The sequence below is a fragment of the Bos taurus genome, chromosome 2 (assembly GCF_002263795.3).
Source record: "Bos taurus isolate L1 Dominette 01449 registration number 42190680 breed Hereford chromosome 2, ARS-UCD2.0, whole genome shotgun sequence".
NCBI lineage: Eukaryota > Metazoa > Chordata > Mammalia > Artiodactyla > Bovidae > Bos > Bos taurus.
The window spans coordinates 34,345,186-34,360,078 of NC_037329.1; the positions used below are offsets into that span (position 1 = coordinate 34,345,186).

Genomic DNA, 14,893 nt, shown 5'->3' on the forward strand with positions numbered 1-14,893 from the left:
ATTGCCACATTCATTCATACCAGGATAAACCCTCCTTTCAGGTTTCCCAGGTGGCATTAATGGTAAAGAACACACCTGCCAGTGCAGGAGACACAAGAGATGCTGGTTCGATCCCTGGGTTGGGAAGATCCCCTAGAGGAGGGTACAGCAACCCACTCCAGTGTTCTTGCCTGGATAATGCCATGGACAGAGGAGCCTTGTGGGCTACAGCCCATAGAGACTAAAAGAGTCGGACACAACTGAAGCAGCTTAGTGTGCATGCACACAAACCCATCTTTCAGTCACTTTCAGATACTTTCTAAGCTAGTTCATTTTAATCCAGCTAAAACTTTATTCTCATAGAGTTCCCTCCCTCCCACTCCTAGCTCATGCTGCTTGACCTTTTATGGCTTGAAATCTGTAGGGCACAAGAGTGCCCTGATTATTGCCTCTTCTCTGGCAAGTATAGGTGGGTGGGGGAAAAAGAGTTATGGAAACGGATGACTGGGGACTACTTGACATGCTGTTGTGGTTCTCTCTTGGCTACACTGGTTACTTATTCACTCCCTCAGTATAGCAGGAATCCAACTGATGCCTCTTTGCGGGGGCAGAGTGAAGTTCACTCTGGGGCATAGTGTGTTCTTGTTGGAGGGCCCACATCACCATTTGATTCTGGGAATAGGAGATCCGATCCAGCTAGACTTATTCCCATCTCTTTATCCCGTTATCTGCTGCAATTGTTAAATTTTTAGAAATTTTGTGAGCAGAATGTTAATCTGCTGGTAAGCTTGAAAACAGCCATGGTGGCTGCTTTATTTATTTTTGGCTGTGCCGGGCCTTTGTTGCTGTGTGGGCTGTTCTCTAGTTGCAGTGAGCAGGGGCTACACTCCAGTTGCCGTGCACGGGCTTCTCATTGCAGTAGCTTCTCCTGTTGAGTAAGATGGGCTCTAGGACATGTGGACTTCAGTAGCTGTGGCACATGGGCACGTGGGCTCAGTAGTTGTGGCTCCCAGCCTCTAGAGCATGTGCTTAACAGTTGTGGCGCGTGGGCCTAGTTGTTCCTCGGCATGTGGGATCTTCCTGGACCAGGGCTTAAACTCGTGTCTCCTGCATTGACAGGCGGGTTCTTTACCACTGAGCCACTAGGAGAGCCCCTTTTGTATGATTTTTTGAAAGTAAAATTTATTAAAGTATAATATATATATACACAGAAGAATGCCTGATAGATTTTCATACAGTGCAACATCCATGCAGCCAAAAGCCAGATAAAAATCCAACATCAGGGTCCACCTTGTGTTTCCTCCTAGTCACTTACAGCAGAAAAGAGAAGCCATTCTCAACTCAGTCTGGATTCCTGACTCCCAGAATTTATCAGCATAATAAAATAGAGGAAAATCTTATCTGACTTCTAACCTCATAGATGATTTATGCCTGAATAACATCTTTATTGAGATATCACTCACATTGCCATATAATTTAATCATCTAAATTATGTAATTCAATGGCTTTTAATATATTGATGAACTGTGCAACCATAAGTACAATCTAAAATTTTAAAACATTTTCATCAGCTCACGAAGAAACCCCATATTCATAAGCAGTCATCCCCTAGTCTTCCTCACTCCTCCTTAGCTCTGAATAAGACTTTGAAATGATTATCTCTTCACATTCTTGAGATCTGACAACAGAAAAACTTAATTCATTTATTTGCAACTAATCAAACATTTCCAACAGCTGAAATTATAAACTAATCTAAATGGCATTTCTTCCCTTAGCAAATCTGATATTGATATTTCCTATAAAAACATGAATGGTGCTCAATATTGGCACTTTGTCAAGGATGGGTCATCTGCATCTGGCTGGTGCAGTAGACAGGTACATGTACAGACGGCAGGGTGCCACCTTGGCTGTGCTGAGCACTCAGAATAGTGGCAGAGGAACAAGTGCTGCGTGTTTTTCCATGGGGACCTCATGACACTCTGTGTTCCATGAGAAAGGAGGAAACAAAGCCTTTGGCCGTTTCTTTAGTCGTAATCGGTGTATCTAATGCCTAATAGTATGCCTTCCAAAATGAGAGATACCACCTATTTGTGGTGTTTGGAACTTAATTGCTAATTTTAGAGCCTAAGGAAAAAAACTTATTCTATGAATAAGCATACTCTGGATTATCCAGATGACTACCATTTAAAGATGCCTTTTTAATGTTCCATGTTGGTTTCTTGTGTTATTCTCACAGCTGTGATAGTTTTCAAATGTGGTTGAAAATTCTTCAACACTCCTCCCATCATGACATGGGGTCTATGCCTCCACTCCCTGAATCTAGATAGACTTGTGGTCTCACTGTAACCAGTAGAATACAGAGGAAATTATCTTGTGTGACTGCTGAAGCCAGAACAGAACATGTGAAGCAAGCTCTACTTTGTGAGCTGGGACACTTGGGAGCTCTGAGCTGCCATGTAAGAAATGGGAGCTACCACTGAGTTCTGCCAATGATATGACTGCCCTGGGTTCCACGCATCGCGGAAGCTGAGTCTACCTGCAAAGGCACGTACTGAAGCTCCAGTCAACTGCCCAGCTGAGGTCCCAGCCCAGAGGTAGCATCAATCACCAGAGTGAAGATGTTGAGTTATCGCCAGCCCTTGAGTCTTCTCAGCTGAGCCCCAGGTATCCTGGAGAAAAGAGAAGCCATTCCCAGCTCAGTCTGAATTCCTGACTCACAGAATCTATCAGCGTAATAAAATGACTATTTAAGCAGCTAAGTTTTGAGGGAAACTTATAGAAAATGGAGGTCAAACGACTTCATAGCATGTGATATAGACGAAAGATATGCAATAGTTTGAGCAACAGAAAGAAGTGGAAGAATTGAGTTATCTTAAAACATGAGGTATTATAGGCATGCTGAGATCTCATGATTAAAGACATTAATTTTTTTCATGAATTAATTTTAGCAAAACATACTCCTTCATGTTAATGAGAATGTGAACTTTAGAATTCATATGGTTTTGTTTTTATTGTATCAATCAATTTTGGTTTAGTTGTATAAAAATTATAAGCAAAAAGAATTTATATGTAATTAGCCAAAGCTTATACATATAGGATATCTATCATAATAAAAATACATGTCAATCTTGAAAAAGTCTTCAAAAAAGATTGCTATTAAAGGATGCATGGAATAATCAGATTTGGGAAATACTGTCTTCTGCTTACGGAGAAGGCAATGGAACCCCACTCGAGCACTCTTGCCTGGAAAATCCCATGGACGGAGGAGCCTGGTAGGCTGCAGTCCATGGGGTCACTAAGAGTCGGACAAGACTCAGCGACTTCACTTTCACTTTTCACTTTCATGCATTGGAGAAGGAAATGGCAACCCACTCTAGTGTTCTTGCCTGGAAAATCCCAGGGGCGGGGGATCCTGGTGGGCTGCCGTCTCTGGGTTCTCACAGAGTCAGACATGACTGAAGCGACTTAGCAGCAGCAGTCTTCTGCTTAATAACCCACCATTAACCTGTTGCCTTTGGATTGAGTCCAAATACCTCTATAGGAAACACAAGTATCCACTCCAAAAGTATCCTGATTTCTGTCTTCCCTTTATCCATTTGCTTTATGTTCTAGCCACCTTGAAGTTCTCCCCCATCTCTTTAGGAACACCCCCTCTCCCTAAAAGACCCATCCTCAGCGCCACTTCTGTGAAAGTCTTTCTGGATTCCCCAGAGTTCTGTCCTCTGTGTTCCCACAGTGTGTCAGTAGGGTCTGGCAGGAAACAGACGGCACAGTCAAAAGAATAATTCGAGGACGTTTCTTGAAAGCAGCTATGACTGGCTGACAGATGCAAGCAGCCCCACGTGGAAGGAGAAGGGGGGTTCAATACCTCACCTCAGCTATCCCTTCCTCCAATCTGCTGCCTGGGTCCCCATTGGTTGAGCCTAACCAGAAGCCAAAGGGCAAAAGAACCCATTGATATAGCCCACTCAGATCAGCCTCCCCAGGGAAAGTACAAGGTGGAGATTGAATATGGGGGCAAGGGAACAGAAGATATCCAGGTTTTTTTATTTATTCTTGAACGACATTCTACGCTATGACCTTTTTCATGATTGCTTTCCTTTTGGACTCACCCTGCCATTAATATCTCCATATGCTCTTTGCTTGGCAAAAGCTACTAGGACTTCCCTAGTAGCTCAAACAGTAAAGTGTCTGCCTGCAAAACAGGAGACCTGAGTTTGATCCCTTGGAGAAGAAAATAGAAACCCACTCCACTATTCTTGCCTGGGAAATCCCATGGATAGAGGAGCCTAGTAGGCTACAAGTACACGGGGTTGCAAAGACATGGACACGACTTAGTGATTAAACAACAACAATCTATTAATAAGTATTTATTGAATTGATGAATTAATAAGAAAATGACATGGTTGAAAACACCGAAAACATTACTTGTATTCTTGAATATTCCCCAACTGTTATTTAAAAATTTTTTTCTCTAGTTATTAGTTTATTTCTATTTTTTGAAATCCATTTTTTCCCCTAAAATAAGTTTTGTGATTTTTTTTCCTGAGTAAAGCAGCTATTTGTATTGTATTTTTGTTTGTTTGAATCTTGTTAGTGAGATTTTAGTTCTTTAAGCCAGTTAGGATGATATCTTATAATAAATCTCATTTTAATCTGTTTTATTTTTGTGTATATAATTGTGGGACAATTTTAATTTATAAACTAGGACACATTTATGGCACATAGTTTAAAATTTTCCCTTCAGTTTTGTACTGATTTCCTAAATTCCTTTACACTATTTGTATGGATCTTGTCAATCAAATTTATTCTGTATAAGAGATTAATAGAGGGATGCTACATTATAAGCTTTCCAGTTTCCTTGAATGATTTTTAGTATTCTATAACACTTTTTTGTAATTAAGATTTAAATACCCAATCCCTCAAGACTTGCCATACAGAGAGCTGTCAATCAAGGAATTGGCAAGCTCTATGAACGGCATGATGAAATCTTTATCCCTACTCTCTGATGCCTTCAAGACCAGCTTTTGCAAGTTGATCCTTCATTTCACATGTCTTAGAACTCACTCACACTTCTTATGCTTGGAAATGTAACACACAGAGTGACAATGTAATCCACAGCTAATAAGTTAGCGGCTATAAAAATGAACATCCACATTAACTTGCCAAGCGTGGAGGCTGGAGGTGTTACACTGCACTCGTGTATATATGTCTGCCAGGGCAATAGTACATATGCCTTTGGAAATGCTTCTAAGTTATGCAGAGAAGCCGACAATAATTCTTGAACTTTGTTGTCAGGATCCAGTTTCATTTAAGAGCCAAACCAACAGCATCAAAACACTTGGCCATGATCAGCTACAATCCAACCGAAGAAGAAAACATACAAAACTAGCCCTTGGGTTGTAAATTTTGTGGAAATAAGGCTATCTCAGTACTTTCTCTTGTGAACTAGTTTCGAGTATAATACATTTTCACTGAAAAAGTAATAACAATGAAGGAATTAAAAATCTTTTCTCTGCATATCTCTTAAATCATTACACAGTCAAGTAAAATGAATAATTACTATTATTATTTACAAAAAAATTTTTATCTGAAATTTATGTCATCATTACAAGTATAAAAACATAATGCCATTGCACTTTTTAACTTACATTTAAAATTGTGTTTTTGGAGTTTATTCTGTTACAAACAATATTAAAAATAATGCACTATAAACTTGCATAGCTGGTTAAAATTTTAGCCCCCATACCTTAAAACTGAGCTCTACCCATCAAAATCTAATATTACATTTACTTATCCTGTACATTAGGATAGGATGTTTGACACATAGTGTTTTAAACATTTATAAACTCTTTATATAGACATATCCTCTTAATGTGTTATACTTTTAATAAATATAATGTTTTTAATAAATGTTTTTATTTTTAAATGTTTTTAATAATGTTTTTAATAAATATAAAGCTCTCCTCCTACTACTACTAAGTCGCTTCAGTCGTGTCCGACTCTGTGCAACCCCACAGATGGCAGCCCACCAGGCTCCACTGTCCCTGGGATTCTCCAGGCAAGAACACTGGAGTGGGTTGCCATTTCCTTCTCCAATGCATCAAAGTGAAAAGTGAAAGTGAAGTCGCTCAGTCGTGTCTGACTCTTCATGACCCCATGGACTTCAGCCTACGAGGCTCCTCTGTCCATGGGATTTTCCAGGCAATAATACTGGAGTGGGGTGCCATTGCCTTCTCCAAAGCTCTCTTACCTTTACCCAATATAATTTTTTTTTAATCATGTGAACTTGTCATCATACCCATGAGGGAAGATCATCTTGAGTCCACTGGAAAGTTGAGTAGAGATTTATGTTAAATGGAAGCTGTGCTATATGTTGGGAGAAAAAGGAAGCCAGCATTATCCTGTGTCTATTATGGTACTTGTTTAATGTCTCCTATGTTGTTACCTATAAGAACCCAATGAAGTAGTTGTCATTTATTGCTATACTGATTCATATGTTAAATTTCAAGAAGGTTGGATAAACTGCCCAAATTCACAGGACTAGTAAATCATAATGCTGGGATATAAATCCAGATCTCTTTAAAAAGCATGTTTTTTTGTGTGTGTGTCATTCCACATCCTCTTTCAATGTACAGAAAATACTACATACTCCAAGCTCCTCAAAGACAGGAGCTCTACCCAAAGCACCATTGTGAATCTGACTGCCCATCTGTCTGTTTCATCCATTTATTCTATAAGTATACAGTCAGTGTCTTCTCTGAGCCAGGTACTGTCCTAGGCCCTGGGAATACAATGGTGAACAAGACAGACAAGGGGTCCTGTCCTTAAGGAGCTCGCAGACTATGAAAAGTTCAGAAAAGCAGAAAGGCAGTGGTAATATAGAGAGGTCACTGCTACGGGGAGAGGGGAACAGATATGCCAGGGGGATTCACATTTGGCGGATCTGGGAAGGCAACTTAGAGAAAGCAGCATTTAAACACGGACAACAAATGAGGAATTTCAAACTGAAGCTGAAACTCCAATACTTCAGCCACTTGATGCGAAGAGCTGACTCATTTGAAAAGACCCTGATGCTGGGAAAGATTGAAGGTGAGAGAAGGGGACGACAGAGGATGAGATGGTTGGATGGCATCACTGACTCAATGAACATGCTGCTGCTGCTGCTGCCAAGTCACTTAAGTCGTGTCCGACTCTGTGTGACCCCATAGACGGCAGTCCACCAGGCTCCGCCGTCCCTGGGCTTCTCCAGGCAAGAGTACTGGAGTGGGTTTCCATTGCCTTCTCCTCAATGGACATGAGTTTGAGTAAACTCCAGGAGTTGGTGACGGACAGGGAGGCCTGGCGTGCTGCAGTCCATGGGGTTGCAAAGAGTTGGACACAACTGAATGACTGAACTGAACAAACAAGGAGGGCTAACCCAGGTTATCAAGCATTGTAAGGTATTTAATCTTTGAAGGGGCTAGTGGTCTTAATCTAACTTCTGGTAATGCAGGACATGGGGGATGCTGCTGGAGAGAGAGCTCCCAGAAAACAGTACTGAACAACCAGAGGTTGGGAATGGCACCCCACTCCAGTACCCTTGCCTGGAAAATCCTATGGACGGAGGAGCCTGGTAGGCTGCCATCCGTGGGGTCGCAAAGAGTCAGACATGACTGAGCGACTTCACTTTCAGTTTTCAGTTTCATGCATTGGAGAAGGAAATGGCAACCCACTCCAGTGTTCTTGCCTGGAGAATCCCAGAGACGGGGGAGCCTGGTGGGTTGCCGTCTATGGGGTCGCACAGAACTGGACACGACTGAAGCGACTTAGAAGCAGTAGTAGCAGCAGCAGAGAAGGTGGCAGGAAAGAAGGGGAAGGGAAGCGAGGTTACAAAGAAGTGTATAGATATGTTCAAAGGATTGGAAATGAAAGGATCAATATTGCATTTGAATATAATCTCCCTGAGCTGGGTTTCCCTGGTGGTTCTGCTGGCAAAGAATTCGCTCGCAATGCGGGAGACCTGAGTTCAATCCCTGGGTTGGGAAGATCCCCTGGAGAAGGGAAAGGCTACCTACTCCAGTATTCTGGCCTGGAGAATTCCATGGACTGTATAGTCCACAAGGTCGCAAAGTGTTGGACAGGACTGAGCAACTTTCACTTTAACTTCCCTGAGCTGTTTAGAGAACTAAAGAAGGAGAGGCAGATGGGGAGGGCAGGGAGCCTGGAGTCGGGGAACCACTAAGAGAAGGGGTGGTGGCCTGTGCTCTGACTGGCCTGGGAACTGGGAACAAGCACTCTTGGGGAGGGAGGGAGAGCACCCTGTGGGCTGTCCATGAAGTTTTGTTAAATCTCTCAGGACAACTGAGGGGAAAGTGAAAGTGAATGCCGCTTAGTCGTGTCCGACTCTTTGTCTCCCACATTGCAGGCAGATTCTTTATTAGCTGAGCCTCAAGGGAAGCCCAAGAAAACTAAAACAATTAATGCAGGTGAAATCCTATCACAGAGAACTCCACAGGAAACCAGTATTAATGAAAACTCCCAATGGATCAAAGTGGAGACTTCTCAGAAGCTCTAAAGTATAACTCCTCCTTTAAAAATCTTAAACTGCAGCATCCAGAGGGAATATCTCTAATAAAGAAGGCCTCAAGTATTTTAAGGTGTTTATCTTTGAAGGGGCTAGAGGTCTTAACCTAACTTCCTATAATAGGAAAGGAGCAATTCTTTCCTCTCTAGTCAAGGTGCAGTCATTCTATAATTGCGGAACATTTTCTTGTTTTCCATATAAAAAGATTTACTCCACAATTAGTGAGCTTTTTGGTTTCCTCCTTATGTTTATGCTGCACCATACCATCAGATACTCATTATCTCCTTCATTAAGACTGTCTATTGGATGCACACACTCTGAAGAAGAGCATTATCTCTTTTGCATAATTTAGAGTTGTGAATTCTCACTGTACAGGGACTAAAATATAAGTGAGGGAGTTTACTTTTGAACATTAGTCAAACTTTCAAACCCAAAATGCTTCATCTATTTCTTGAAATTCCCATTATTATAGTTCATTAAAATTATTATTAATTTTTCTATTTGATTAACACTGTATATTAGCACACTGTATTCAGTACAAAGTAGTTTTTTAAAAATGAAGCTTTTTTTTTTTTTTAATACATGGTCTTTAGTGAGATAAAGGGAGATTTCCCAAACCTCCTCAACACCATTCACCTCTGACTCAAAGAACATAATAACGAGTTGCTTCACAAAATGTTATTGACTTAAGGGCTAGCTAATAGTAAACCAATATATTTTTTATAATTATAAGGCTCATATTTAATTACTGGGTATAAAATAACATAATTGGATCTTCTTTCATCAGCTACTGGTTTATTATCTTATGGAATTATGGTATCATGTTCCTGTTTTGCAACTGTACTTAAAACAACTTTTGAATTTTGGAGATTTAAAAAATTTTTTGAAGTATACTGTGTTACTATTAGAACATCGGAGAAGGCAACGGCACCCCACTCCGGTACTCTTGCTTGGAGAATCCCATGGCAGAGGAGCCTGGTAGGCTGCAGTCCATGGGGTCGCCTAGGGTCGGACACGACAGAGCGACTTCACTTCCACTTTTCACTGTCATGCATTGGAGAAGGAAATGGCAACCCACTCCAGTGTTCTTGCCTGGAGAATCCCAGGGACGGGGAGCCTCATGGGCTGCCGTCTATGGGGTCGCACAGAGTCGGACACGACTGAAGCGACTTAGTAGCAGTAGCAGTATAGACTGAATTGTTTTATGAATAAATTCTGGACATATTAAGTTGTACTATGTGAAACCATAATTACGTAGATCAAAAATGGTCAAGGTCAATATCATATGGTTCAAATTAAATCTTCCCATACAGATTTTCTCATCCATTTCATTATCAGGAGGAATTAGCAATGGTTTTGTTGTTGTTCAGTTGCTAAGTACTGTCTGACTCTTTTGCAACCCTATGCACTGTAGCCCTCCAGGCTCCCCTATCCATGAGATTTCCCAGGCAAGAACTCTGGAGTGGGTTGCCACTGCCTTCTCCAGGAGATTTTCCAAGCCCAGGAATTGAACTCATGTCTCCTGCATTGCAGGCAGATTCTTTATCACTGAGTCACAAGAGAAGTCCTTAACCCAATCATTAAATGAATGCTTAAAGGAAGTACTGTTCATATACCATATAGTCCATTAACCAATACCTAAAAATATAATAGCTCAGTTCAGTCCAGTTCAGTCACTCAGTCGTGTCCAACTGTTTGTGAACCCATGAATCACAGCACTCCAGGCCTCCCTGTCCATCACCAACTCCCAAAGTTCAATCAAACTCATGTCCATCGAGTTGGTGATGCCATCCAAACATCTCATCCTCTGTTGTCCCCTTCTCCTCCTGCCCCCAATCCCTTCCAGCATCAGGGTCTTTTCCAATGAGTCAATTCTTCCCGTGAGGTGGCCGAAGTATTGGAGTTTCAGCTTTAGCATCAGTCCTTCCAAAGAACACCCAGGACTGATCTCCTTTAGGATGGACTGGTTGGATCTCCTTGCAGTCCAAGGGACTCTCAAGAGTCTTCTCCAACACCACAGTTCAAAAGCATCAATTCTTCGGTGCTCAGCCTTCTTCACAGTCCAACTCTCACATCCATACATGACCAGTGGAAAAACCATAGCCTTGACTAGATGGACCTTTTTTGGCAAAGTGATATATCTGCTTTTTAATATGCTATCTAGGTTGGTCATAGCTTTCCTTCCAAAGAGTAAGCGTCTTCTAATTTCATGATTGCAATCACCATCTGCAGTGATTTTGGAGCCCCCAAAATAAAGTCTGACACTGTTTCCACTGTTTCCCCATCTATTTCCCATGAAGTGATGGGACCAGATCTTCGTTTTCTGAATATTGAGCTTTAAGCCTACTTTTTCACTCTCCTCTTTCACTTTCATCAAGAGGCTTTTTAGTTCCTCTTCACTCTTGGCCATAAGGGTGGTATCATCTGCATATCTGAGGTTATTGATATTTCTCCAGGCATTCATGATTCCAGCTTGTGCTTCTTCCAGCCCAGCGTTTCTCATGATGTACTCTGCATAGAAGTTAAATAAGCAGGGTGACAATATACAGCCTTGATGTACTCCTTTTCCTATTTGGAACCAGTCTGTTGTTCCATGTCCAGTTCTGACTGTTGCTTCCTGACCTGCATGTAGGTTTCTAGGTTTCTCAAGAGGCAGGTCAGGTGGTCTGGTATTCCCATCTCTTTCAGAATTTTCCACAGTTTATTGTGATCCACACAGTCAAAGACTTTGGCATGGTCAATAAAGCAGAAATAGATGTTTTTCTGGAACTCTCTTGCTTTTTCCATGATCCAGAGGATGTTGGCAATTTGGTCTCTGGTTCCTCTGCCTTTTCTAAAATCAGCTTGAACATCTGGAAGTTCACGGTTCGCATACTGCTGAAGCCTGGCTTGGAGAATTTTGAGCATTACTTTACTAGTGTGTGAATGAGTGCAATTGTGTGGTAGTTTGAGCATTCTTTGGCATTGCCTTTTGGGATTGGAATGAAAACTGACCTTTTCCAGTGCTGTGGCCACTGCTGAGTTTTCCAAATATGCTGGCATATTGAGTGCAGCACTTTCACAGCATCATCTTTGAGGACTTGAAATATCTCAACTGGAATTCCATCACCTCCACTAGCTTTGTTCACAGTGATGCTTTCTAAGGCCCACTTGACTTCACATTCCAGGATGTTTGGCTCTAGGTGAATATCACACCATCTCACCCATAGATAAAAATCAACTACTCATAAAAAAAATTCAGTGGATGAGAGGTCCAGAAATCTGATTTTGTATATGTTTGAGTTAACTTTATGATTTAGACTAAAATAATGAAGACTGACTTGTTTTACAGTAAATTCTGTGTTTGGCTGAAACTTCAAAGGGTAGTTGCTAAACATAAATGATCTCTTAGCAATTATGCCTTTCAAAACAATAGAGAAGAGAAAGCTACTGAAAATTTTCTACCAGCAATGACTTCATAGAGAAGTGTAGGGAAAAACAGAGGCTCTTCTTGAGAAAACATGAACTTTAATCAGAGAACCTGGTTAGTCCAGGCTGCTTTATTTCACTCCCTTCATAAATAAGAATGCCTAGGCCACTCCTCTGTTAAAAAAAACTGGATCTGGAGAGGACAGCAGGTCATCACGGCTAGAGCAAGAGGCACCCTATGCCTCTGAGTGTCGGAGATCCAGGAAGGAGATTCCATGTACAGAGTGAAGGTCTCTGCAGGACCAAGGGTTGCTGTATTTTGCCACTATGTGTGATATACCAGGTGCCGCACAAAGTCATTGGATAGAAACTCTTGACAATTGTATCAAATCTTGCCAAATATAATTTTATGAATTGTATTTATACGAAACTCTACACATGTTTAGCAACACAAGTAACTTGAATTTCTGGGTCTGTTTTATCCATATGTGCCTTCTTAGTTCCTGAAAACTAAGAGAAAGAAAAAGAAAGGTTATAAAAACAAATGTGAAGACATAGTCTCTGCTTATAAAGGGTGTATATTCTTCTCGGGCAGAAAAGATGAACTATACACAAAAGAATTAGAGAATACATCTTCTCTTACAATTCCCCTCCTCTCTTGGGACATTAAATATTTCAGTTACACTTATACCACCCCCTTTCTCAAGAGCTCAAACACCGGCTGTGGAACAAACTTGGATAAAACACTTCTCACAATCCCTTTTTAGCCAGGGAGCCCATCTGGGAAACCCATGCAGTGTCTTCATATTAATTGTAAGTTCCACTGACTTTGGGATCTACCTTAGTCAGTTTTCCCCATGAGGCAATACCTCCAAAGTCTTAGATGGAAAATTAAGAAAATAATGCTAGCAAAAAGCACTAATGATAAACTCACTCTCATTGGAGCCTACCAGTGGCCCTTTCATATCTTCTGTATTTTCTTACATCAGGCTTACAATACAGCCTGCAGGTGTGTTAGTCATTCAGTCATGTCTGACTCTTTGCCACCCCATTGACTGTAGCCTGCTAGGCTCCTCTGTCCATGGAATTCTCCAGGCAAGAATACTGGTGTAGGTAGCTTTTCCCTTCTCCAGGGGATCTTCCTGACCCAGGGATTGAACCTGGGTCTCCTGTATTGCAGGCAGATTTTTTTTACCATCTAAGGCACCAAAGTGCTGCTCAAAAAAGACAAAGAGGTATAGCCTGAGTAAGTCCTTGCCCTTTCTCTTGCTGTATCAACATGTCTCCCATGTAATAACTACCAAATGAGCCAGAGATTAAGACATGAAAATTGTCTTGGATTTTTTGGTGGCATGACTATGAAAGGCTGACCAGTTCACCACCCTCATTCCATCCAGTTTTAAAAGTTTCTAGAAAAATTCTGCAACACATTTTAAAAAAATCAATTGGCATTTAGAGGAAAAAATGTAAAATACACCTACTACCCAGGAAACAAGGGTTTCCCTGGTGGCTCAGCGGTAAAGAATCTACCTGCCATGCAGGAGACATGGGTTTGATCCCTGGGTTGGGAAAATCCCCTAGAGAAGGAAATGGCAACCCACTCCAGGATTCTTCCCTGGGAAATCCCATGGACAGAGGAGCCTGGCAGGCTACAGTCTATGGAGTTGCAAAGAGCTGGACAAGACTTAGCAACTAAACAACAACAACAACCCAGGAAACACTATCAATACTTGTCACCTACCTTCCAGCTCAGTGGAATCCCAGAGCACTCAGGATATCCCAGGATATTCTTTTATCATGTTTTGCAGAAGTTTCACCTGTCATTCCTCTAGCTGTCCCTTTCCCCATATCTCAGCCTTACAGAGGTCAGTCTAGCCCTATTACATGCTCTTCTCTGTGACACCTGGGAACATCTGCTCAAAAGCTTTCAAACTGGAGTTTGGAGGTTGCTCAGGGCACTGGAATACAGACTCCAGCTTACTTCTCTCCAAATTTGACTGCAACTATTTTTTAGCCTTGGAATTCATATTTTTCAACATTTAGGTCTTTTTTAATCTCTGCTTATTCTCTCCTATTTCTCTGTGTTGTGTAATATTCCTTTGAGTTATCTTTTTCCAAGGAATTCGAAGAACTCAGTGACTCAGCTCTCCACCCACATGCCCACATGAGGCAGGAGGTTCTCCTCCCTGCTGCCCTGAGATACAAAACTGTTTGCCTCCAGCGTGGCTCTGTTTTTCCAGCTGTCGAGCAGCAGCTGGCCAGATTTTTTCCTACAGGCTGAAAATTCACATGCAGCAAAGTGGGCTATGGCGTGGCAGGGTGGATGCAAGGTCTCAAAAAGAGCACAGAGGAGAAGTGGAATCTTGGAACTCAGAGAGACAGTGAAGCTATAGAGAGAGACAAGTTTATCGATTTTACATGCCACGTACCAGGCTAGCTATTGGGAATACATGGAATAAAACCTTCTCCCCAGCCCTTAGTAGGAAGAGACACAAATGTATTAGCATTTACTCATTCAATAAATCTGTAAACACTATGTGAACAGCTATTACATGCCAATCCTTACTGGAAAATGGTGGAGTAGGAGGACATTCGATCTTCTTCTTCTGTGAGAACTCCAAAATTACAACTCACTGCTGAAAAACCATCGACAGGAGAATGTTGGATCCCACCAAAAAGATACCACATGTCCAAGGGCAAAGGAGAAGCCCCAGGAAGACAGTAGGAGGGGATAAATTGAGTTTAGAATCAAACCCCATGTCACCAGAGATGCTCAGAGGGCTCAAACAAAACATTGTGCACACAAGGAGATGCCATGTCGCTCAGTCATGTCCAACTCTTTGCAACCCCATGGACTGTAGCCCACCAGGCTCTGAGGAGCCTCTCAGTCCATGGAATTTTCCAGGCAAGAGTACTGGAGTGGGTTGCCATTTCCTTCTC

At 41.7% G+C, this 14,893-nt stretch overlaps 1 long non-coding RNA gene across 2 annotated transcripts in view; it reads right to left on the reverse strand.

Moving 5' to 3' along the window:
- Positions 1-6,087: 6,087 nt before the first annotated feature.
- Positions 6,088-14,893, reverse strand: part of LOC112442563 (uncharacterized) — a 32,453-nt gene continuing 23,647 nt past the window's right edge. For both annotated transcript variants that reach the window (XR_009491568.1, XR_009491570.1), the window contains one exon: positions 6,088-12,463. This is a non-coding gene — a long non-coding RNA (uncharacterized lncRNA). The remainder of the gene's footprint in view (positions 12,464-14,893) is intronic.